The 24,000-nt window shown below is 49.6% G+C and overlaps 1 long non-coding RNA gene across 1 annotated transcript in view; it reads right to left on the reverse strand.

Annotated features, from left to right (window-relative positions):
* Positions 1-17,116, reverse strand: part of LOC136635183 (uncharacterized) — a 28,429-nt gene extending 11,313 nt beyond the window's left edge. Inside the window, exon 1 of the long non-coding RNA XR_010793382.1 lies at positions 16,867-17,116. This is a non-coding gene — a long non-coding RNA (uncharacterized lncRNA). The remainder of the gene's footprint in view (positions 1-16,866) is intronic.
* Positions 17,117-24,000: the final 6,884 nt, after the last annotated feature.

A 24,000-nucleotide genomic window follows, 5' to 3' on the forward strand; every position in this document is an offset into this window, starting at 1 on the left:
TCCGTGGGGGAGCGCATGCTCGGGAGATGCTTCCCCGTGGACCACCAGAGGGGGCAGAGAACAGGACACTTGCAGTCACAGCCGGCACTCCCAGAGCCTCGCCAAGCGTTCCCCCACAGACCACCAAGTTTAACTGTACTTTATTGTGTGCAGAGGTTGGGGGTTTGCATGTGGTCCACGACGATGCCAATTTTTGCCTCAGTGGCCCAGGGGCTCCTAAAGGTTGCTAACCACTGGAGTCCAAGGTTTGTGGAGGTTCAGGATCTGTGATATTCCTACATGGAGAGGCTGCCAAGGTGGCCGCCCCCAGCAGCAGTACACTTCAGAAGTGGAGGAAGAGGGACCCCTGGACTGGTTCTGGAACCAGGCCCTGAGAGTAGCAGGAGAGGACACCCCAAGTGCCTGCAGCTGGGAAGCCCAGCATCCCTGAAGTTGCAGCCCCACCACACCCAAGCTTCACACTCCCTGGTACTGCTCCGTAACAAGGCAGGAGGAAGTTGTTGGAAGGGAGTTCAGGGTTCAAATAGATGAAGAACATCAGGCTCAGAAGATCAGGCCAAAGATGCAGCTAGTCCAGCTTCCTGTATCTCACAGTGGCCCACCAGATGCCCCAGGGAGCACCCAAGACCACAAGAGACCTGCATCCTGGTGCCCTCCCTTGCACCTGGCATTCAGAGACAGCCTGCTTCCAAAACCAGGAAGTTCCACACGCTCCTCGCGACTCGGTTCTGCAAGAGGAAAGGAACACATCCCGCCTCCCTTCCCTTCCCAAATCGCACACCCTTTGCGTGAAAAACTTCTGGTGGGGCTGCTCAGCAACACTTGTGGCAACACACCAGCACCGGCCCACGGGGGAGCTACAGGAATCGGGAGTTTACTCAGCCGGATCATTGGGTTAGCAGAGGCTGGGCTGCAAGCTCAGCTGAGATCTCGGTGCTCTGCCAGGAAAGACGAGCTAAATCCCTCCGGCAGCACTTTGCCAGCCATTTTTCATTCCGCTGTCCCCTTCGCAGCTCACTCCCATTCCACAGTCTCCACCCAACCACCACCAACACAATAAAGCAGGCAATTTTCTCACATAGCCGCATGAGCACAGCCAATGGTGGGGGGCCCAAGGCTCTGTGGACTGGGGCATGGCACATGGAACATGGCGCGTGTTAGAAATTGACTCAAGCAAGGCACCTCCAACTCCCTCCTAGAACCAACCAAGCAGGGAAGGAGGCGGGAGAGGGAGGCTCTGCCATGGCCAGAATTTCCTGCAGGTTTGCTGCCAGGGACATGCGGTTAGGGGAGGCAGGGCCTCTCCTGACCTCCTCCAAGCCTCAGCCTCCCCATGACTGTGTGTGCGGCACCCACTTCCCGAGGAGTTGCGCAATCACAGGGGAGGCTGAGTTCCCGCTAGACTAGTGCGGAGGCAGATGAGAGCCGAACCTCCCCAGCGATTGCGCAACCCACTCAGACGCTGATCACAGGGGGTCGCGCCGCACCCACGTTCGAAAGACTATGGTATAAGCCTACAGCACCCGGTATTCCCAGGCGGTCTCCCATCCAAGTTCTAACCAGGCCTGACCCTGCTTAGCTTCCAAGATCATGGTATAAGCCTACAGCACCTGGTATTCCCAAGCGGTCTCCCATCCAAGTACTAACCAGGCCTGACCCTGCTTAGCTTCTGAGATCATGGTAGAAGCCTACAGCACCCGGTATTCCCAGGCGGTCTCTCAAGGGCTTCCCAGACGCAACCAGAAGTTTCTGAGGCGTGGGAAGGAAGCGTGAGGACTCCCCAGGCTTCAGAAGGCCTCCTGGAGGCGTCCAGAAGATACTTCTAGTCCAGTCCTGCAAGGCCTCCCCATGGATTTGATCTGTGGATATGAATATCCATGGGAGGGGTCCAGAAACGGATCCCCCACAAATACGGAGGGCCCACCGTGTAGAGACTTAGCCACGGCAGTGAAAACTCAGGCTCTGGCGTGACAGCGCATGTGGAAGCTCGGTGACCCGGAAGCTTGGTGGTGATGGCATACTTCCAGGTCACCGAGCACCATGCGCAGTGCCTCCCCAGTCTTGGAACTCACTGCACATCACTGTTTGTTGTCGTTCCATGGCAAAACCCCTATTTACATTCCTCTGCCTCTGCGGTGGGTGGAAAGAACCGCGGCCTCAAGCCAGCTGCAGAAGAGCATCCCTCCCTGGGACGCCGAGTTTCCTTTCCAGGTGTCAGGTGCTTCCCCCTCTGCGCTGTGGGAGGGCAGAGCTTGAGAGCCACTCTTACTCTCGTTGCACTCCATAAGAACATAAGAACAGCCCCACTGGATCAGGCCATAGGCCCATCTAGTCCAGCTTCCTGTATCTCACAGCGGCCCACCAAATGCCCCAGGGAGCACACCAGATAACAAGAGACCTGCAAGGCTTCCTGGGAATTGTAGTTAAGAACATCAGAACAGCCCCACTGGATCAGGCCACAGGCCCATCTAGTCCAGCTTCCTGTATCTCACAGCGGCCCACCAAATGCCCCAGGGAGCACACCAGATCACAAGAGACCTCATCCTGGTGCCCTCCCTTGCATCTGGCATTCTGACATAACCCATTTCTAAAATCAGGAGGTTGCGCATACACATCATGGCTTGTACCCCATAATGGATTTTTCCTCCAGAAACTTGTCCAATCCCCTTTTAAAGGCATCTAGGCTAGACACCATCACCACATCCTGTGGCAAGGAGTTCCACAGACCGACCACACGCTGAGTAAAGAAATATTTTCTTTTGTCTGTCCTAACCCGCCCAACACTCAATTTGAGTGGATATCCCCTGGTTCTGGTGTTATGTGAGAGTGTAAAGAGCATCTCCCTATCCACTCTGTCCATCCCCTGCATAGTTTTGTATGTCTCAATCATGTCCCCCCTCAGGCGTCTCTTTTCTAGGCTGAAGAGGCCCAAACACCGCAGCCTTTCCTCATAAGGAAGGTGCCGCAGCCCCGTAATCATCTTAGTCGCTCTCTTTTGCACCTTTTCCATTTCCATTATGTCTTTTTTGAGAAGCAGCAACCAGAACTGGACACAATACTCCAGGTGTGGACTTACCATAGATTTGTACAACGGCATTATAATACTAGCCGTTTTGTTCTCAATACCCTTCCTAATGATCCCAAGCATAGAATTGGCCTTCTTCACTGCCGCCGCACTTGGGTCGACACTTTCATCGACCTGTCCACCACCACCCCAAGATCTCTCTCCTGATCTGTCACAGACAGCTCAGAACCCATCAGCCTATATCTAAAGTTTTGATTTTTTGCCCCAATGTGCATGACTTTACACTTACTGACATTGAAGCGCATCTGCCATTTTGCTGCCCATTCTGCCAGTCTGGAGAGATCCATTTCTAAAATTAGGAGGTTGCACATACACATCATGGCGTGTACCCTGTAATGGATTTTTCCTCCAGAAACTTGTCCAATCCCCTTTTAAAGGCATCCAGGCTAGACACCATCACCACATCCTGTGGCAAGGAGTTCCACAGACCGACCACACGACAAGTAAAGAAATATTTTCTTTTGTCTATTCTAACTCTCCCAACACTCAATTTGAGTGGATGTCCCCTGGTTCTGGTGTTATGTGAGAGTGTAAAGAGCATCTCCCTATCCACTCTGTCCATCCCCTGCATAATTTTGTATGTCTCAATCCATGGGTGGAATGTGCGGCTGGCCTTATTGGGGGGCGCAAACCGGTTTAGCCACATTGACATCTCCAGGCCCAGAGGCATCGGGTCATACATCTCTTTCACACGGGGAACTCTTCCCAAGCACGAGCAGGCTGGCTGAACATTCGCACTCATCGGCCCAGGGTCCGCGGGGAGCCAGTCCTGCTGAGCTAGGCAGGAAAAAGGCGTGAGCCGGCAGGCCAGGCCAAAATGTGGCCGCTTTCGTCACACTCTGCTGGGATGGTCACTGAGGGACGCGGGAGATACAAGGTCAGCATTTCGAGCAGCGGGAGGAGTGTGGCTCTCCGAAGAAGTCGGCCATATGGGTCAGAGGTCTTCTTTGGCACAGAAGAGGTGGGAATCCTGCCTCCTCCCTTGGCCAGCAAACCCAACGAGCAAGCAAGCAAAATCAGAACTTCCTCACCGGTTCACAAGAGCTTTGAACGGGTCGGTTTTGCACAGTCTGTGGGCCACGTGCTGTACATATAGAGCAGGGGTGCCCAAAACCCGGCCCTGGGGCCACTTGCGGCCCTCGAGGCTTCTCAATGCGGCCCTCAGGGAGCTCCCAGTCTCCAATGAGCCTTTGGCCCTCCGGAGATTTGTTGGCGCCCACACTGGCCCGATGCAACTGAGAGCAGGGCAACTGTTTGACTTCTCAGTGAGCTGTGGGATGAAGGCTTCCTCCACTGCTTGCTGTTTCACGTCTGTGATGCAGTAGCAGCAGCAAAGGAAAGGCCAGCCTTGCTTTGTGCAAGGCCTTTTATAGGCCTTGAGCTATTGCAAGACCTTCATTCATTCATATAAGTTCATCTTTAATATATTCATTTATGTAGACGTATGTAAATTTATTCAAATTTGAAATGTAAATTAATTCTTCCCCCCCCCCGGCCCCTGACACAGTGTCAGAGAGACAATGTGGCCCTCCTGTCAAAAACTTTGGACACCCCTGGTATAGAGGGCTCCTTTCCTTCAACCCTTGCTAACCGGGCCAAGCGAGGTCCTCTTCTATCTAGCAGGGGGAGAGCAACTGTCCCTCTTCACCTCCACCATCTTTACTACTGCCAGTTGCTGATGTCCCTTCTGTATTTTTTTTTTAAAGATTGTGAGCCCTTTTGGGGCAGGGGAACATTTATTTATGTCACCATGTAAACTGCTCTGTGAGCTACTCCTGCTGAAAAGCAGCACAGTAGGCCCTTCTTATCTGTGGGCTAAACATCCACGGATTTTAATATTCGTGGACATCCAAGGATTTTGATACCCAAGTCTGCAAATTGAGGGCGTTAAGAGGACACCGCCTCCCCGGACCTCAGAAGGCCTCCCGGACACAACTAAAAGATACTTCCAATTCACCGGTGTGAACTGGAAGTGACGTCCAGTAGCATTCAGGCTGGGCATGGCCCCCAGGTAAATAACTGTGGCATGGCACTGCCCGCCCGCCCCGTGGATTTCATTATCGGCAGAAATTGGTATCTACGGGGGGTCCTGGAACGGATGGCATCTTGCCTGGATGCCTTTAAGACGGGATTGGACAAATGTCTGGAGGAAAAGTTCATTACGTGTTGAACCTACGTGTTGGTTCATTGGTGCAACACGTAATGAAAAATTCATTACGTGTTGCACAGACCTACGAAAAGTCATGGTAGGTCTGTGCAAGCTCTTGGTTCTAGAGGCAGGCTGCCCCGATTGCCAGATGCAGGGGAGGGCACCAGGACGCAGGTTGTGCCTGTTGTCTTGTGTGCTCCCTGGGGCATTTGATGGGCCACTGTGAGATGCAGGAAGCTGGAGTAGATGGGCCTTTGGCCTGATCCAGCAGGGATGTTCTTAGATAGATAGGTGCTAGATAGGCGCTAGATAGGTGTTAAATAGGTGCTATATAGGTGTTAGATAGGCGTTAGATAGGTGCTGTATAGGTGTCAGATAGGTGCTAGATAGGTACTAAATAGGTGTTATGTAGGTGTTAGATAGGCACTAGATAGGTGCTAGAAAGCCTATATAGATGCTATATAGGTGCCATATAGGCACTAGATAGGTGCTAGATAGGTGTTAGATCGGCGCTATATAGGCGCTATGTAAGTGTTAAATAGGCACTAGATAGGTGCTAGATAGGTGCTAGATACACACTAGATAGGTGTTAGATAGGTGCTGCATAAGAACTAGATAGGCATTATATAGGTGTTAGACAGGCGCTGTATAGGTGTTAAATAGGCGCTATATAGGCGTTAAATAGGTGTTATGTAGATGTCAGATGGGCACTACATAGGTGCTAGAAAGGTGCTATATAGGTGTTAAATAGGCACTAGATAGGCATTATATAGGTGCTAGATAGGTGCTAGATAGGCGCTAGATAGGTGTTAGATAGGCGCTAGATGCACGCTAGATAGGTGTTAGTAGGCGCTAGATAGGTGCTAGAAAGGTGCTGCATAAGAACTAGATAGGCATTATATAGGTGTTAGATAGGCGCTAGATAGGTGTTAGACAGATGTTAAATCTGCACTTTCAATATGAGCAAATACTACCTGCATCACAGTGATATGTTTTACTTTTGCAGGATTGCAGGTCTGTGTATTGCACTGTTGTGCAAATGAAAGGATCTGTTGCATGTTATTTCTATGTAGACAAATACATTTTCCATGGCATGCAGAGATGCATTTATTCTGTGCCAATTATTGTTACCTGGTTTTACAGATAATGAATGCATCTTTCAAAAAAAAAAACCCACATTATTTTCTCTTCATGAAATTTCGGGGAGTTTCGGTATTTGATGTTTCTCCAGACTTATCCTTTCATTTAGCCCACCAGTAGAGATACCTGACATCATTACTACCCTTGAAAAAAATAGTCGCCCCCCCCCACCTCTAGAATCCTGGTTGCGGGCCTGATTCCAACTCAATGCTTCTAAACAAACAGGCTTTGGGAACACAAAGGCACGCTCCATCCACAAATATGAGAATTCTACCCTTGCTGCCAACATCAGGTTGGTGCTGTTAAATAAAAACACTGCAACACACCTGATGCGAGCTTTGGGTGCATGGAAAATATACTTTGGAAAGATTGTCCTGGGGGGAAAAAAAAAATCACCAACCCCAAACCCCAGTGTCGGCCCTGGGTTTGGGGCTCCTTTCCGTGCAAGCTTCAGGCAGACACAGGAAGGGGATTTAAAAGGTTTGCACTCCGGGTTATGGCTAAAAGGGGCTGGGGTCTTAACTCTGGTAGTTTCCAGACCCTGCCAGCCCAAAGGACACGGGAGGAGAAAATGCAACAGGCTCCTTAGCTTGCAAAATGAAAAGAAATGAATATTTTTAAGCATTTCACAGAATCATTACGTTTCAAAGCTGCTAAAGAGACTGGGTGCACAATCCTAACCAGGCCTACTCAGAAGTAAGTCCTGTTTGGTTCAATGGGGCTTACTCTCAGGAAAGTGTGGCTAGGATTGCAGCCAAAGGCAAGGAAAATGAAGCCACCATCCGAGATGCAGCCTTCCTTAGTCAGAGGCAAGATCTGGGTCTAACCAACATGGGACGAGCATCTCCAAGCCAAATCCCCATGAGGTCCATTCACTCCTCACCACGGGCCAGCTCTTTGCTCATCACTGCCCCATCGACTGGATGGAAGCAGAGAACGGGGCCTTTGTGGTGGTAGCCCAAGACATGAGCACGCTTTAGAAAGGCTCCTTGGCTGTGCATGTTTCCAGGTGTTCTCAAAAAGACATTTTAATAATTTCTTCCAGCTTTTAATGGGCTCCTACTTGGGTACTTCCAGGGCAGAATTCCAGACCCTCACAAGTCCCTAAGCTCCGGCACCTCTCTTTGTGGAAACTCAAAAGTGCCGGAGCAGAGAAGTCAGCAAACCCAGAAACTTTTAAACTTTCCCCGTCGCCACCGATGCAAGCAAGCAACCCAGAGCAGCCCAGATCAGCCAAGCGAGGACGGGCTCCTGCTTTCCCACCGCTGAACTCTCTCGGCAAATGGGAGGATCCCTCCAGCAGGGACATCCGTCTGCGCATTGCTATGCGATGAAGCAAGGCAGGGTCCCATGCCCAGAGTCCGTCCAGGGAGAGCAATGAGATTAAAACGAGCAGAGCAGAGCTATCTACTTCCAGCGCACTGGCCCTTGCTCCGGGGAACATGTAGAGCCAGCCAGAGTTTTCCTACAGGGATCGGAAAGTACCAAGAGAGGGACAGCCTGGTAGAGGTGGGAGGGGATGGTTGACCCTCACCCGACTGCAGCCATGGGGAACTTGTGGAGGGAAAGGACAGGGAGGCTTCTGGGTCAGAGCACAGTGGGACACATGCCCTGGGATGCTTCTTGCCAACGAGCTGAGTAATCATTTGTCCCATACAAAACGATCACAAACTAGGCTAGGATCAGGCCCCTCCCACTTGGGAAAGTTCCTTTTCCATCGTTTCACACATACCGGAGTTTCGAGCCGGAGTGGAGAGTCTGGTTTGCTCGGCTGCTTGGATCTGGGCTGCCTCAAGAGGTGGCGCAGACCCAAGTAGCCCCATTGGGGCCGCTGCGGCTTTACCCAGGGTAAGGGGTCGCGATTCCCCTTGCCCTGGGCTGAGCCACTTTCGGGCCCAATCCTGCTCTGGATGTGGGACAGGCCTGCCAGCCTGTCTGCTCCCCAGCAGTTTGGGATCGGGCTACCTGTCTATATAAGGTTTGATGCGAGTTCAAGGTGAATCATGGGCAGTCCAATCCCTCCTATTCTCTGAATGCAACCACAATGAAGAGTGCCTGTTGGCCTGCATCTGTGCCATCATCAATACACCTCCCCAAGAAGCAGGGCTGCTTCTTCTCTAGATAGTTTTGGTTGCAAAGTCCAAGGCTGGATGTATACATGTATAAATACATTTATGTCTGCATAAGAACATTAGAACATAAGAACAGCCCCACTGGATCAGGCCATAGGCCCATCTAGTCCAGCTTCCCATATCTCACAGCGGCCCACCAAATGCCCCAGGGAGCACACCAGATAACAAGAGACCTCATCCTGGTGCCCTCCCTTGCATCTGGCCTTCTGACATAACCCATTTCTAAAATCAGGAGGTTGCACATACACATCATGGCTTGTAACCCGTAATGGGTTTTTCCTCCAGAAACTTGTCCAATCCCCTTTTAAAGGCGTCCAGGCCAGACGCCATCACCACATCCTATGGCGAGGAGTTCCACAGACCAACCACACGCTGAGTAAAGAAATATTTTCTTTTGTCTGTTCTAACTCTCTCAACACTCATTCTGAGTGGATGTCCCCTGGTTCTGGTGTTATGTGAGAGTGTAAAGAGCATCTCTCTATCCATTATGTCCGTCCCCTGCATAATTTTGTATGTCTCAATCTCAGGCGCCTCTTTTCTAGGCCGAAGAGGCCCATTGCTCCCACGTAACAAAAGGTATATTCAAGGCATATATTTCTACAATGGCCGTCTGTTTGAAAACTTGGAAAGCCTACCTTAACCACAGCAGTGAACGTAGACAACGTCTCACAATTCCTGTTGCTCTTGGACATCTTGTGTCAATATCAAATCAGCCATGCTACTTACAGCTCCAAGACCGCAAGTAAACAGAAGGCCTTGCAATCAAAATCCTCTCTGCCAAACCATCTCAGATCCGAGAGCACCCCCCAGGGTGGAAACAACCCACAACCACAACAAAGCCTCTTCGGAGACAGCCAGCCAAGTCGCAAAGCCACATATACAAGCAAAGAGATTTTTCTCCTCCTAGACTTGCCTTTGGGAGAAGAAGGTCTGTGGTGGATGCGAAAAGGTAGTCAGGGATGGAGGCAGGCAAGAAAGAATGGACATTCCTTTTTGGTAGGAAATTTCAAAATGTTAAGGAGCCAGCACCAGTAAGGCCCTGTTCTAAAGGTTGACCTCACGTCCCCAGAAGAAGGGAAGGAGCACAGACACTTGAGAATGGGTAGGGGAGTGCAGGAGAAGACAGCCCCCAAATGGACAGGATCCACTGACACCCCTTGGCCACACACCCTCCATCATTGGGCATCTCCCGTCTTACAAGAAACAGACACAGAGCGAACGGAATGCAAGACATACCTGAGCATGTGCAAAGTGACCTGTCTCAGTTCGGAAATTAAGCACTGCCCACCCCTCCTGTGAACGCGTTCTGAGAGCAGGCACCAATAACGCAATCCTACGCGGGCTTACTCAGAAGTAAGTGCTATTATGTCCAGCCAGGCTTACTCCCAGGAAAAGTGTCAAAGTACAGTTTGTCTCCCCCGTCTTGGAATTTTAAAGAAGTTTACTGCTTTGGGTGGTGATCTCATTGGGCTGCCAGTTGGCATCCTTCAGTCTTGGAAGACTGTGGTATCGTGCTCTGAACGGTGGTTCTGGAACAGAGTGTCCTCTCCAGTGTGCAAAGCCTGGGTAAAGTAGGTATGAAGGATAGGCTGTTACCCATGCAGCAAATCCCCCCTCTCCACGTCGCTGAAATGGTCCAATGGAAAGGCAGAGGCCAATACGGTTGGTTCCAGCGGCGTCGCAGGAGTTGCCAGAACGGGACTGTGTTCAGCCATGAACTGCCGCAGGGACTCCGGCTCCGGATTTTGCCTGGAGGTTGACTCCTGAAGCCTTTTCCAGAACTGGATGTAGCCACAAGGCAGTGGAGGTTTGGGATCAGAGTTTTCCTTCTCTCAGATGAGCTGCCTTCCCAGGCTGACGGGTCCCATCTACCCGGTGGCTGTTTAGTCGCCACAAGTACGGCCAAGCTGAGGGCCTATTCTTATCCCCAGCCCCCAGGGGGTTGGGCTGCCAACTGGCTGCCTTACACACAGGGTGGGGTCAGAAATCACCCAAGTCAGACACTTGCCAAGGGGCTCATAGTCTCCCCAGGGGCTCAAGGCCCCTCCCCCATGTATGCAGTGATGGCAAGACTTGTGCTGCTGTTTACCTTCTCCCACCCTCCCCCTCTGGAATTTGTGGTGACAACGGAGAGCCAGGATGATGTCGTGATTTAGGAGTTGGGCTTAGACCTGGAAGATCCAGGTTCAAATCCCTGCTTAGCCATGAAGCTTCCTGGGTGATCTTGGACCAGTCTCTCTCTCTCTCTCTCTCTGCCTTGTTTACCTCACAGGGTTGTTGTGAGAACAAGAAAAGGGGAGGAACCATGTACACCACCCCAAGGAGTCTTCTACTCATTGGAAGAAAGTTGGTTGGTTGGTTGGTTGGTTGGTTGGTTGACAGACAGACAGACAGACAGACAGACAGACAGATAGATAGATAGATAGATAGATAGATAGATAGATAGATAGATAGATAGATAGATAGATAGATATCGGAGGGACAGACAGACAGACAGACAGACAGACAGACAGACAGACAGACAGACAGACAAGGAAGGAAGGAAGGAAGGAAGGAAGGGATAGATAGATAGATAGATAGATAGATAGATAGATAGATAGATAGATAGATAGATAGATAGATAGATAGATAGATAGATAGATAGATAGATAGATAGATAGATAGATATGGGACAGACAGACAGACAGACAGACAGATAGATAGATAGATAGATAGATAGATAGATAGATAGATAGATAGATAGATAGATAGATATGGGACAGACAGACAGACAGACAGACAGACAGACAGATAGATAGATAGATAGATAGATAGATAGATAGATAGATAGATAGATAGATAGATAGATAGATAGATATGGGACAGACAGACAGACAGACAGACAGACAGACAGACAGACAGATAGATAGATAGATAGATAGATAGATAGATAGATAGATAGATAGATAGATAGATAGATAGATAGATAGGGCTTCCTCACCTTGGGCTTCAATCCTATGTATACTTTGTGCAAAACACAGAGGACTTACTTCTGAGCAAACTCATACAGGGCTGCACTGCTGGCACTCTGGGAGCAGTTCTAGCGGACCCTTTACCTGCCCCGCCTTCACAAAAAGTCACACAAAGCAGTCACACCTGGAAGCTGAACGCAGGGCCGGTGAGCAAGTCAGGTCTCCACCTAGCTACTCTCTTCATGCCTTCAACTTCAGGGCATTTACGCACACAAGCTTAACTCGACTTTTATTTTTTAAAACCAGAACAATCCTACTGCATGGACCAGGTAGGGGAGGTGTGTTGGCGACGACACCAGCGCTGGCCGGTAGGTGCTCATCACAGTCAGTTCCCCCATTGCTGGGGGAACAGGATTTGCTATAGTACAACCCTGAAATCATGCCCCAAACACACAGGAACTTTTTTCCACAGCTCAGTCCAAGTCAGGGGGAAAAAAATAATAAAGCCTACATGTGTTTGAAGCAAGCGAAGGTGAAATCCAACATTGTCTGACTCACTGAAATTTATGCCTGCCAACATGTGCAAGGCTGGTCTCAACCAAAAGGAGTATACACAACTGCTCGGGGGGGGGGGGATTCTAAGTCCCCAGGTTAAGAAAGGGGGGCATACACTCCACCCCGAATCCTGTGAACAGCAGAACCTGAAATGCATTTGGAGCTGTGGAGAATGTTCTCAACTGGGCCAGTTTTCCCTTTACTCCATACAAGTCAATGGCGCAAAGAGTCCAATCACTTGTATGGAGCAGGAAAAGGGGGTCACAACTGAAAAATGTGTGTTGGGGGGGGCAGGCGTAGCGACATACCATTCCTCCCAGGCCTTCTCGTCCAAAAGGCTCAGAGGGCGTGGCGTGTTGTCACCCCACCTGCACAAACACACACACAGAGTTGGCAACTCAATTTCCTTCCCTGGTCTCCATTCAGTTGGATGGGGCAGGACAACAGGGGAGAACCTTGGCAAGGGAAAAGTCACTGCCCCCCAACTCCGGCTTTAAGTCGATGCTCCCAAATGGGCCCTACGCTTAAGGGCACCCCACGCTCTGGTCATCTACTGTTGTGTGCCATTTTCCATAAGAACGCGCTTAGATCCATGGGATCCATTCATTCCAATGCACTTTTCAAGCGCACATTTTGATTGCTTTTTATTCTACCACAGAGAGATCAAGTCTAGAATACATTTAATTTCTGCCTCTGAGATTCTGCAGCCCTCGACTGTGTGCTTGCGGCCCGGCCAAAAATGTCTCCCATTGTGCCTCGCAGCTCCGAACGCCAGCCCTGCACAGAGAAGAATCAAATCTGTCTTAGTTTTGGACCCTGAAATGGCGTGAGCTCGATCCCGGCCTTGTCAGTAAATACTCTCAACCACACATCATGTACACAAACCTCCACCCGTCTCTTCCACTGAATCCTTGGGGTGGAAGAATGTCAAGTATGTTTTGATCCCCCTCTCTCCATCCCCCTTGGATGCAAAGAAACAAACAGAGGGCCAGCTTGTTAAGTGCTTGTTAAGAGGATAAATCCACACACTGCAGACCCCGTGGAAGTCCTTGGGGCCTTGGTCGCCCCCCATCTCCTAACAGGATCTTTTCAAGCCGAAAAGGGCAGCCAGAACCACTTTGAAAGGAGGGCCGGACAAATTCACGGAGGCGCAGAAGAGGCAGGGTGGCTACGCAGAACCTCCACCTCTTGTGGCAGTCTACCTCTGCAAAACCATTGCTGGGGAGGACTGACCTCCTGAGGGGTGCTAGCTTTCATGCCCCGATTGTGGGTTTCTGGCTGGCCCCGTTGGGCACAGGCTAGCTGGAGTGTGGGTCTGATTGAGCTGGGCTCACCTTACGTTCTTAGAAAGTATTTAATATATCCACACACAGGGCCGGCCTTAGGAGCTGTGGGGCCAAATAGGAAACAAATAGGAACCAGGCTCCAGGTTCATAGCCAAGTTCTGCAGAAACTTAGAGACAGAAATATTTATTCTAGGCCTGATATTTGGAAAGCACTCAACATGCGCGCTTAAAAAAGGCATGTTGAGTTAATGGACCAAATAGATCTCGGCACATTTTGAGATAAATTGCATACAAGACTAGAGCAGATTATCCAAGCGCTGGGGGCCCACGGGCGCGGAAGCAACTGGTCCAACTGGCTTCAAGCCAGCCCTGTCCGTGCAGAAAGAGCAAGACTATAAGTGGCTTCGTACCCATGACAGTGAAAGCGAGCCTCCATGTAAAGAGGCAGTATACCTCTGAATGCCAGGTGCTGGGGACAAGCAGAAGGGCTCTGCACAGTCCCTGGAAAAAGAGCACCGGATGCCTCTGGAAGCCCGCAAGACCACAAGAGGCCTGCATCCTGGTGCCCTCCCTTGAATCTGGCATTCTGAGCTACCCCACTTTGAAAATCAGGAGCTTGCAGGTACCCACTGCACTTGCCACCCGTGATGGCCTTCTTGAGAAATGTGCCCAATCCCCTTTGAAAGGCACCCAGGCCAGATGCAACCACCACATCCTGTGGCAAGGAGTTCCACAGACTAATCACACGCTGGGCGAAGGCGTATTTCCTCGGGTGTTTTCTCCCAGCATGTCCTAACTCTCTGTCCTAAATCTCCAAACATGTATGTATGTGTGTGAGTGCCATACACACATACCTACACATGGTATATCCTTATATAAGAACAGTCAGTGAACGGCACTTTCCACTCTGTTTCCCCGGCACGGATGGAAAAATATTCCTGATTCCATGAGAGAGAGAGAGAGAGAGAGAGAGAGAGAGAGAGAGAGAGGACCAACTCGGCGTGAACTGGGACAGCCCGAAAGAAAATCTCCTTCCCTTCCCCGATCATGTTACCACCCTCTGCCAACCCCCAAGAAGACCAGCTCACACACAATAGTGTTACCACTATTGGTCACCCCAATAGTGACCAGCTCACACACACACACACCCTCGACAAAGTGCTAAAATACGGCCGCTTCGCAAAAGCACAACTTTGGCTTGGAAAATAAGCCAGGCCGTGCCCAGATCGGTAAGCCTCGCTCCAAGGAGTCCATCTGCCCATAAATAAAAGTGAACTTTCCCCTTTTATTTGGGTTTAACCAAAACAAAAAACATTCAAAGCAATCTCTAGCGTGGGTGGTCCAAACACGGAGATGGGGGAACAGCGGAGGGAGTGGGACCACCAGGTTTTCCCCCTGCCTTGAATCGGATTATCTCGCTCACTGAAACCAATGAGACTTTCATGCGCTTTCTGTCCCAAAATGCCATGGGGCGGGGGGGGGGAGAATAAATGACACCCTCAGTTTGGGAGAACCCCCTACCAATAAGGTTAAAATTATCCAGCTGCCACTGTTATCAACAGGTAGTTCTGATGACTGTAATTAAGAAGTTTGATATCTTGATTTTTAACAGCAAAAAGTTCACCAAGTGGTTTACGGAGAAAATCAAAGCCCGCAGTGTCAGGTCTCAGTATATGGCAGGCCACAGAGGCTCTGAGCATGTGCAGAGTGATTTTTCCCCCCCTAACCCACTGAGAGCCCAATCCTATGCAAGGCTTTACTCCCAGGAAAGTGTGTATAGGATTGCAGCCTGAATCAGGAGAAAAACTCACATGCCGTCCACATAACTGAGGGTGGCTTGGCTTCCCAGATAGGGGAGACTTCTGAGATGCCTTGTGCTACTTCAGGCTATATCACATGCTATAGCCCCCAGTTTTGGAGAGCCCCCCCTTCCATAAGGTTAAAATTATCCAGCTGCCACTGTTATCAACAGGTATCTACGACGACTATAATTTATATATCACTTTTCAACAACAAAGGCAAAAGTTCACAAAGTGGTTTACGGAGAAAATCACAGCCCACAACATCAGGTCTCAGAACATGTCAGGCAGCAGAGCCTCTGAGCATGTGCAGAGTGTTTTTATTTATTTATTTATTTATTTATTTATTTATTTATTTTTATTCCAACTCACTGAATCAAGAGAAAAACCACATACCCCCCACATAACTGAGAGCGGCTAGGCTTCCCAGAGAGACTTCTGAGATGCCTTGTGCTACTTCAGGCTATATCACATACTATAGCCCCCAGTTTGGGAGAGCCCCCCCTTCCATAAGGTTAAAATTATCCAGCTGCCACTGTTATCAACAGGTATCTACGATGACTATAATTTATAGATCACTTTTCAACAACAAAGGCAAAAGTTCACAAAGTGGTTTACGGAGAAAATCACAGCCCACAATGTCAGGTCTCGGAACACGTCAGGCAGCAGAGCCTCTGAGCATGTGCAGAGTGTTTTTATTTATTTATTTATTTATTTATTTATTTATTTATTTATTTATATTCCAACTCACTGAATCAAGAGAAAAACCACATACCCCCCACATAACTGAGAGCGGTTAGGCTTCCCAGAGAGACTTCTGAGACGCCTTGTGCTACTTCAGGCTATATCACATACTATAGCCCCCAGTTTGGGAGAGCCCCCCCTTCCATAAGGTTAAAATTATCCAGCTGCCACTGTTATCAACAGGTATCTACGACGACTATAATTTATAGATCACTTTTCAACAACAAAGGCAAAAGTTCACAAAGTGGTTTACGGAGAAAATCACAGCCCACAATGTCAGGTCTCGGAACACGTCAGGCAGCAGAGCCTCTGAGCATGTGCAGAGTGTTTTTATTTATTTATTTATTTATTTTTATTCCAACCCACTGAATCAAGAGAAAAACCACATACCCCCCACATAACTGAGAGCGGTTTATTCCAACTCACTGAATCAAGAGAAAAACTACATACCCCCCACATAACTGAGAGCGGCTAGGCTTCCCGGAGAGACTTCAGAGATGCCTTGTGCAAATTTAGGCTCTATTGCCTGCTTTTTAAACAGAGCAACTTCTCAAAAGTTTTTGAAATGGAAGCACGCCTACCTTTTCTCCTTGGCAGTCCTTGGATCCAGGACTGGGAAGCAGGCAGGGTTGTCTGAGGAGGGGTGTGTGTGGGGGGCGGTGCCAGTCTATGCTTTAAAATGTGATCTAGAGGGGGGAGGGCAGAGAGAGAGGGGGGTCAATACGTTGGGAAGGGGGAGACAGGGGGGACCTAAGGGTGGCTGAAAGAGGTTTTCCCAGGAGGAAGAGGAGTTCTCCACAGGCAAGTTAGAGATGCAGGAAGGAGAGGAGGGCTAGCAGAGGTGGAGATCAGAGGTGGACGCCCCCGGCCCCAAGAGATCTAGGGCTGGAGAGCGCTGCCCAAGGGCTGGCGGTGATCTGCTTACACCTGGGACAAAAGTCAGTGCCGGGAGTTCTGCAGACCCAAGTTGCAAGGGGGATCGCAGCGAGGGGGGGTGGGAAGAGAACGGGGCTTGCGGTCCTTACCTGGGAGTAAAGCCCATTGACTTGAGCGGGGCTTACTTCTGAGTAGACGCGCCTAGGCTTGGGATGGAGGCAGAGGGATGAGGAGGAGAGGGACAAAGGGGGGCTGGGAGAGGGGGAAGGAATGCACCGGGGAGAGGGAGTGGGGCTGGCCGGAGGGGGCGTGCGGGGCAGGGGGGGCGCCGGTCCCAGCCAGCCGCCGATCCAGGGGGGTCTGCCCGGGCTGGGGGGTGCCCCGATCGCGCCTCCTGCCGCCGGTCCTGCTCTCTCCTCCCCGCGCAGATGCGGGTAAGGGAGCCCTCCCGGCTCCTCCTCCGCCTCCTCCCCCGTTCAGATCCATCGATCCTCCACTCCGCCCCCTCCAGGGGCTTGCCAAGGGTCAGCCCCCTCCTGGGCAGCGGGGGGGGGGGGGGTTGGGTCCCCGCCACGTGGGAAAGAAGGGGAAGCCAAGGACCACCCACCCTTGGGCTCAGCTGCGCCCCTTTCCCTGCAGGGGCCAGGCTGGGTCCTTCTCTAGGCGCTGGTCCTTGCGCTTTCCTGGAGCGCGAGACGCGTCGGTTGCTGGGCGTGCAAATAGGGATGAGGGGAGATCCGAGCCTGTTCCGCCAGAGGAGCTGGTAGGGCGGCCAGGTGTCGTAACCTGGCGTGACAGGGGCTGCGATCCTGTCCACACTGACCTGGGAGCAAGCCCCGTTGACTATAGTGGGACTTACTTCTGAGTACACATACACAGGGCTTGGGCTGCAGGCCAGAAAAGACCGCAAAAGAGGACAAGGCAACCCTTCCCCTCCCCCAAATGTAGGACGTCCAATAAAAATGTAGGACAAAATAAAAGCTAAAAACACTCCTTTATTGGTTTCATGTGGCTAATTTAAACACCATATTACTTATGATATGGATGGATGATGGCCGGATCCCAAAGGATCTCCTCTATGGAGAACTCGTGCAAGGAAAGCGCCCTACAGGTAGACCACAGCTGCAATACAAGGACATCTGCAAGAGGGATCTGAAGGCCTTAGGAGTGGACCTCAACAAGTGGGAAACCCTGGCCTCTGAGCGGCCCGCTTGGAGGCAGGCTGTGCAGCATGGCCTTTCCCAGTTTGAAGAGACACTTGGCCAACAGTCTGAGGCAAAGAGGCAAAGAAGGAAGGCCCATAGCCAGGGAGACAGACCAGGGACAGACTGCACTTGCTCCCGGTGTGGAAGGGATTGTCACTCCCGGATTGGCCTTTTCAGCCACACTAGACGCTGTGCCAGAACCACCTTTCAGAGCGCGATACCATAGTCTTTCGAGACTGAAGGTTGCCAATACAATACAATTACTTATAGCTTTAAATTTAATATTATAAATAAATTTAATAGCCGCCTTGGGTGCCCTTCGGGGAGAAAGGTGGAATATAAATCTAATAAATAAATAGATATTACATATAATCTCTTAAGGACCAGAAGGCTCTGCACTACCTGCTCACAGGCAAAAGGAGGGCATTTAAGTTTTTTTCCCAGGACACGAGGCTATAAAAGAGGACACGTCCTGGGAAAAGAGGACGTCTGGTCACCCTGATCAGGGAAGACAAACAGGGGTGTGTGTGTCAGTTGTCAGCTCATCTGGGCCCAGCAGGCACCTGCATGGGGAAGGCAAGTGCGCCTTTTTGCGGTTGGCTTTAAAAAAGCCAAGGTGCCTCGAAATGTTGTTTGGTTCAGGTGTACCACAGGCTTGGGACTGTGGGCTGCAAGTCTGGTGTACGGTTGTCTCCCTCCCCCCTGTCACTGGGTCCAACTTTCACTTTTCACAGGGCTTCTGGGGCGAAGCAACAAAAATTGCCACCCCTCTTCTCCCGCCCCCTCCCAAATTATTTTTCCGCAAACAAGAAAATCTAGCAGTGATTGGGCAATCCTAACCTGGCGCATGGCGCAGCCGGGCCAACGCTGGTTAGGAGGAGGCTGGAGGTCTACTTGGGCCAAGGGGACATTTTTCACCTTACACCAGGTAAAGTCCCAGCCTGCTCTATGGAGCTCCTTGGATCTGTGCCAGCTGAATTGCTGGCGCAAATCCAGGAAGCCCAGTGTAAGGCCAGCAGGCCTGGGAAGGGGGTTAGGATAGGGCAAGGCCTGCTCCAGAGATCCCGCCCCCTCCTGGCGCCTTTCCACCTTCTCCCACCCAAAAACTCCCCGCTCCACCTCTGGAATAGTCTCCCACCACTCTCTCCCAGCCCCTGCACCACTTGATGGTATACTTACCTCTACGCCTCCCTGCTGATGTAGCCTACTTGTGTGGTGTCACGAATGTTCTTTAAGGCATGTTCGCCACACCTTCGGCCAGCGCAGGGACCGCTGGCCCGGAGCGTCCAGTTAGAATTTCACGGTGAATTCTTTGTCAAACTTAAGCTTAGCATTATTTACAAGGCCAAGAGAATTTTATTTCCATTTTCCACTGTGCTGAAATTAAACTGGTCATCGTACCCAAAATCATGAGGCAGAGAGTAAAATACGGGCAAGCTCCTCATCCCGGTTTGATGACCGTCCCCAAACGCCCTGACCAGAGAAGAAGGTTTGCAACATTTCCGGAATCTCTCCAGGCTCAGGACTGGCTTGGCCCATTTCCAGCGGAATTGTGACTGTCATGAGTGAATGGAGGGGAATGGAAACCGCATCTCGTGATCTCAACACAACTATAAATCTTAGTCACACACACGCACTCGGACACACACCGCCCTCTGCAAAAATTCCACACCGTCCACAAAAGGATAGGAATGGGGGTTTTCAGTGCAACCGTGAGGCTCTTGTCAGATACACTGCAAGAATTCATTCATTCATTCATTCATTAATACATTAATTCCATTTTAGAGAATTAAGGCACCGCCTTTCTGGTCAGGGACAGCTTGAGGCAGACTGCAGGGGTTTCAGAACAACATGCGGAAGAGCTAACCTGACACCATCAAGAGAATAACACAATGTCGCAGTTTAAAACTGAACACCACTGTTAAGGGAGAGGTAAACATCTCATTCGAGTCCTGCTGGAAGAACCCAGTTCCCCCAATAGAAGTGGATAGAGGCAGTTTGGCTAGAGGCATGTTCTTTTCCCTCTCACGCAACACCAAAACTAGGGGACACCCATTCAGATTGAGTGTTGGGAGGGTTAGAACAGACAAAAGAAAATATTGCTTTGCCTAGGGTGTAATTAGTCTGTGGAACTCTTTGCCACAGGATGTGGTGATGCACCTGGCCAAATATATAGATATAATTTGGCCAAGCATATCACACACATGCTTCAGTACTATAAGTACTTCAGTACTCTCTCTCCTCTCTCTCTCTCTCTCTCTCTCTCTCTCATATTTCAGTACTATATATAAGCATCAAATATATTTATAAATATAGTACTCTATATATGTAGTATTTCAGTACTATATAAAAACATCATATAAAAACAGTACTATATTAAAACATCATATAAAAACATCATATATATATATATATATATATATATATATATATATATATATATATATATATATATATGCTTCAGTACTATTAATATAGTACTCTCTCTCTCTGACTATACCTATATATATAGAATTTCCATACTCTCTCTCTCTCTCTCTCTCTCTCTCTCTCTCTCTCTATATATATATATATATATATATATATATATATATGTTTCAGTACTATTTTTCAATCTAACTGCAAACATAGTCAATTCATTAACAAAAAGTTCATTCATACAAGGACAGTGCAATCCTGTGCATGTTTACTCAGAAGTAAGTCCCACTGTGTCCAAAGGGACACAGAGCCCAATCCTATGCATGTCTGCTCAATACCAAGTCCAATTATGGTCAATGGGACTTACTACTCCCAGATAAGTGTAGCAAGGACTACAGCCTTAGAGCCCTATGCTATGCCTGTCTACTCAGAAGTAAGTCCCATTATAGTCAATGGGACTTACTCCCAGGAAGGTGTGGCCAGGATTTGTAGCCTTATTCTCAGGTTCCTTATGTTTAGATCGGTCACTTCTTTAATCAGGTAACTATGCCGGGATTAAATGCTGAAAAATCTCAGGATTTCACTGCAAGTCTTGTGATTTCATGGTTTAGCCTCTCCCCACAACACACAAGTCTAACCCAGTCATTTTCAACCACTGTGCCGTTGCACATGGGTGTGCCGTAAGTGGTCCACAGGTGTGCCATAGGAATTTGGGAGAAGGTCATTTATTAGTGGGGCCTATGGGGGATGTGAGCCCCCACTGGCAGCATGGTGTGCCTTGTCAATTGTCAAAAGACTGATGGTGTGCCTTGACAATTTAATGCCTTGTCAGTGTGCCATGAGATGAAAAAGGTTGAAAATTGCTGGTCTAACCCATTGACTGCTAAAAACAGAAAGCTCCAGAGGTTTCAATAGTTGAGCGAGGAAAGTTTTAATGCCTGTAGCTTATCACACAAGGGGGAGCGAGAAACAGCGCTGGCCAAAATTCACACTTCTGTGCAACCCTCAAAGGTTCCCCTTTACATCTGGCCACCTGGCAGATTAATGCAAGAAGGAAGGAAAGGATTATGATTCCTTATGATTTTAAGACCTGGCAAGGAGGAGCCAGGTCTTAATTTAAGCCAAAGCTCATTAGCAATTAGCCTCCAAACTTGTTCGCAGGACCCTGGAACGTACATACGGAGTGCTAGCTGAAACAAAAGTGTTTCTGAGCATGCACAGAGTACCGACTCTCATTCACCAAACTGCCCCAATTAGTTCCTAGGCCCTATGGAAGCAAATCTACCCAGCACCTCTGGGTTTTTGTAGAGAAGTTCGAAAATGTTGCTTTATAACCATTCAAACACTGGATGCTGGAGGTGAAATTGACCAGTTATAAGGTGGTTTTATTTCTAAGAGGGCATCACTAGAGACCAAACAGGGTACAGATATATCCTTATGGCCAAATCCTACTATGGCCTTGGAGGTTTGTTTGGTCCCCCCTCCCTGGCAGATCCCGAGGGGTGGGGTGTGGGGGCTCAGGCCGCTAATCTCAGCTAAAACCCACAATTAGGGAAAGGCTGCCAAGTGCAGCCTGGCCAGACTTTGGGAACACTTGTTATGTCTGCCTTGCTGAAAAAGCCACCGACCTGCTCTCCCATGGGCTGGAAGCGAACGCCTTCCCCCCCCTCGTCGCCCCCCTCCCTGTCCCAGCCAGGCATTCTCCATAGCCCTTAATTAGTCCTTTGCTAAGAGGTTCAATCGCTGACCTCTGTTTGGGGATTTCAACTCTGCTGGTCTCTCCGCGGATGAAAGTGACTCTGACCAGGCCTCAAATGAGGCTTGTCGGGGATTTTATTACTGCCCGAGGAGAGGCTGATCCAGCACTGGGCACTCCGCCACACAGCTCTCGCCCACCAGGGCCAGCCTTAGGGCCCAATTGGAGACACTTTTGCTGGTCCCCAGGTTCACAGCCAAGCCAGTAGCATCTCAGAGATATAAGTAGGGTTTATTACAGGCTTTATGGTAGAGCGGAAAGCCAGCCAAATGCGCGCTACCAAATTTTTGCGCTTAAAACTGTGCGCTAATACAGGCTGGGCATCCCTTATCGAAAGCACTTGAGACCCAAAGCATTTTGGATATCAGATTTTTCCGTATTTCGGAATACCTGCCTACACCAAATGAGGTGCCCCAAGTCTCAACACAAAATTCATTTATGTTCCATAATACACACCTTACAACAGTGCTTCCCAAACTTTTTAGCAGCGGGACCCACTTTTTAAAATGACACTCTTATCAGGACCCACCTAGACTTTAAAAAAAAAGTGATCTAGAAAGAAAAATATTTTAAATTACAAGTAATATTTTTATTTACTGTGTTTATTCACAAAAAACTTGATCCGTTTCTCATAATGAAGCAGTCCTAATGAACTTTCCCACATTTCTCCCCAGAAAAATTTAAAAAAATCTGGTTTTTTTAATGCTCTATTAGGGGGCATCAGTTAACGCAGTGTTTCTCAAACTGTGGGTCAGGACCCACTAGGTGGGTCACGAGTCCATTTCAGGTGGGTCCCCATTCATTTCAATATATTAATATATTAAACTTGATGCTCCCGAGGGACGTGACTGCATCTGGGGAAATGTACTTCTAACAAGCAACTATGTATACTCTTTGAACAATGATAGTCAAAGGGGCTTACTCCTGGGTAAGTGTGGGTAGGATTGCAGCCTAGGATTGGGGGAAATTTTCCCTGCTTGATGATGTCACTTCCTGTGGCCCCTGGCAGATTCTTATTCTAAAAAGTGGGTCCCAGTGCTAAATGTGTGGGAACCGCTGGGTTAACCCCTTTCTGCCCAGCCCACAGGTGTACACATTTGACCCCGGTTGTATATATGCAATATAGAGCAGAAATAAGACACCCTATATTTAGGGAGATCAGGGACGTCTCTTGACTTCTTGCCCTCCTTGTGGATTCCTGGGAGGCTCCAGGAAGTCCCAGGGAGAAACAGAGTGCTGGAAGATTCTTTGGTACAGCTTGCCCCAAGGCAGCTGCTGGTGGTCACCTCTCTACAGCCCTCCCCCCCCCAATTCCAGCACTGTTTCCATCATAGCAGTACAATTGGTCGAAAGGGCAGCTCAAAGCATGTGCAGAGTGCCTTGCTTAGTTGTCACTGGGTAACCACCACACAACCTTCATCTATTAAGGATTCAATCTCTGAGCTTTGAAGTCATGAGTCCTGGCTGGGTTTGGAGCTTTCCTTTCCCAATTCCAGGTTGTCTCCCCAGAATGACCTCCACCAAAGGCTTCAGTCCCTCCCCTTCAAATCCAGGATGTGAGAAGGCAGCAGAGCCAAATCTCCTCCATCTTTTATTTACATCAGCCAAACCTGGGTGTTTTTTTTTTTCCCCTCCTGGCTCCAGCCTTGAGCCAGGTGCCGCGTATTTTGGACACGGCGCAAATGCCCTCTTAAGCACTTCTGCGCATGAAAGCTGGACTGTTTGTGCCGCTCCCAAAGGAAGCCAAACACAGGGGCCGTCCAAAGGAACAGAGGGCCGCTATGTTCGCGGCTGTGCTTCTTGGCGGGAGGAGTGCGGGAATTTGGAAGGGGGGGGAAGGAAAAGGCAAGCAGTGTTCAAAGGTTCCACCGAGCATCTGGTCTGACCTCTCGGGATCCAGAAGT

Source organism: Tiliqua scincoides, chromosome 15, assembly GCF_035046505.1.
Source record: "Tiliqua scincoides isolate rTilSci1 chromosome 15, rTilSci1.hap2, whole genome shotgun sequence".
Lineage (NCBI taxonomy): Eukaryota > Metazoa > Chordata > Lepidosauria > Squamata > Scincidae > Tiliqua > Tiliqua scincoides.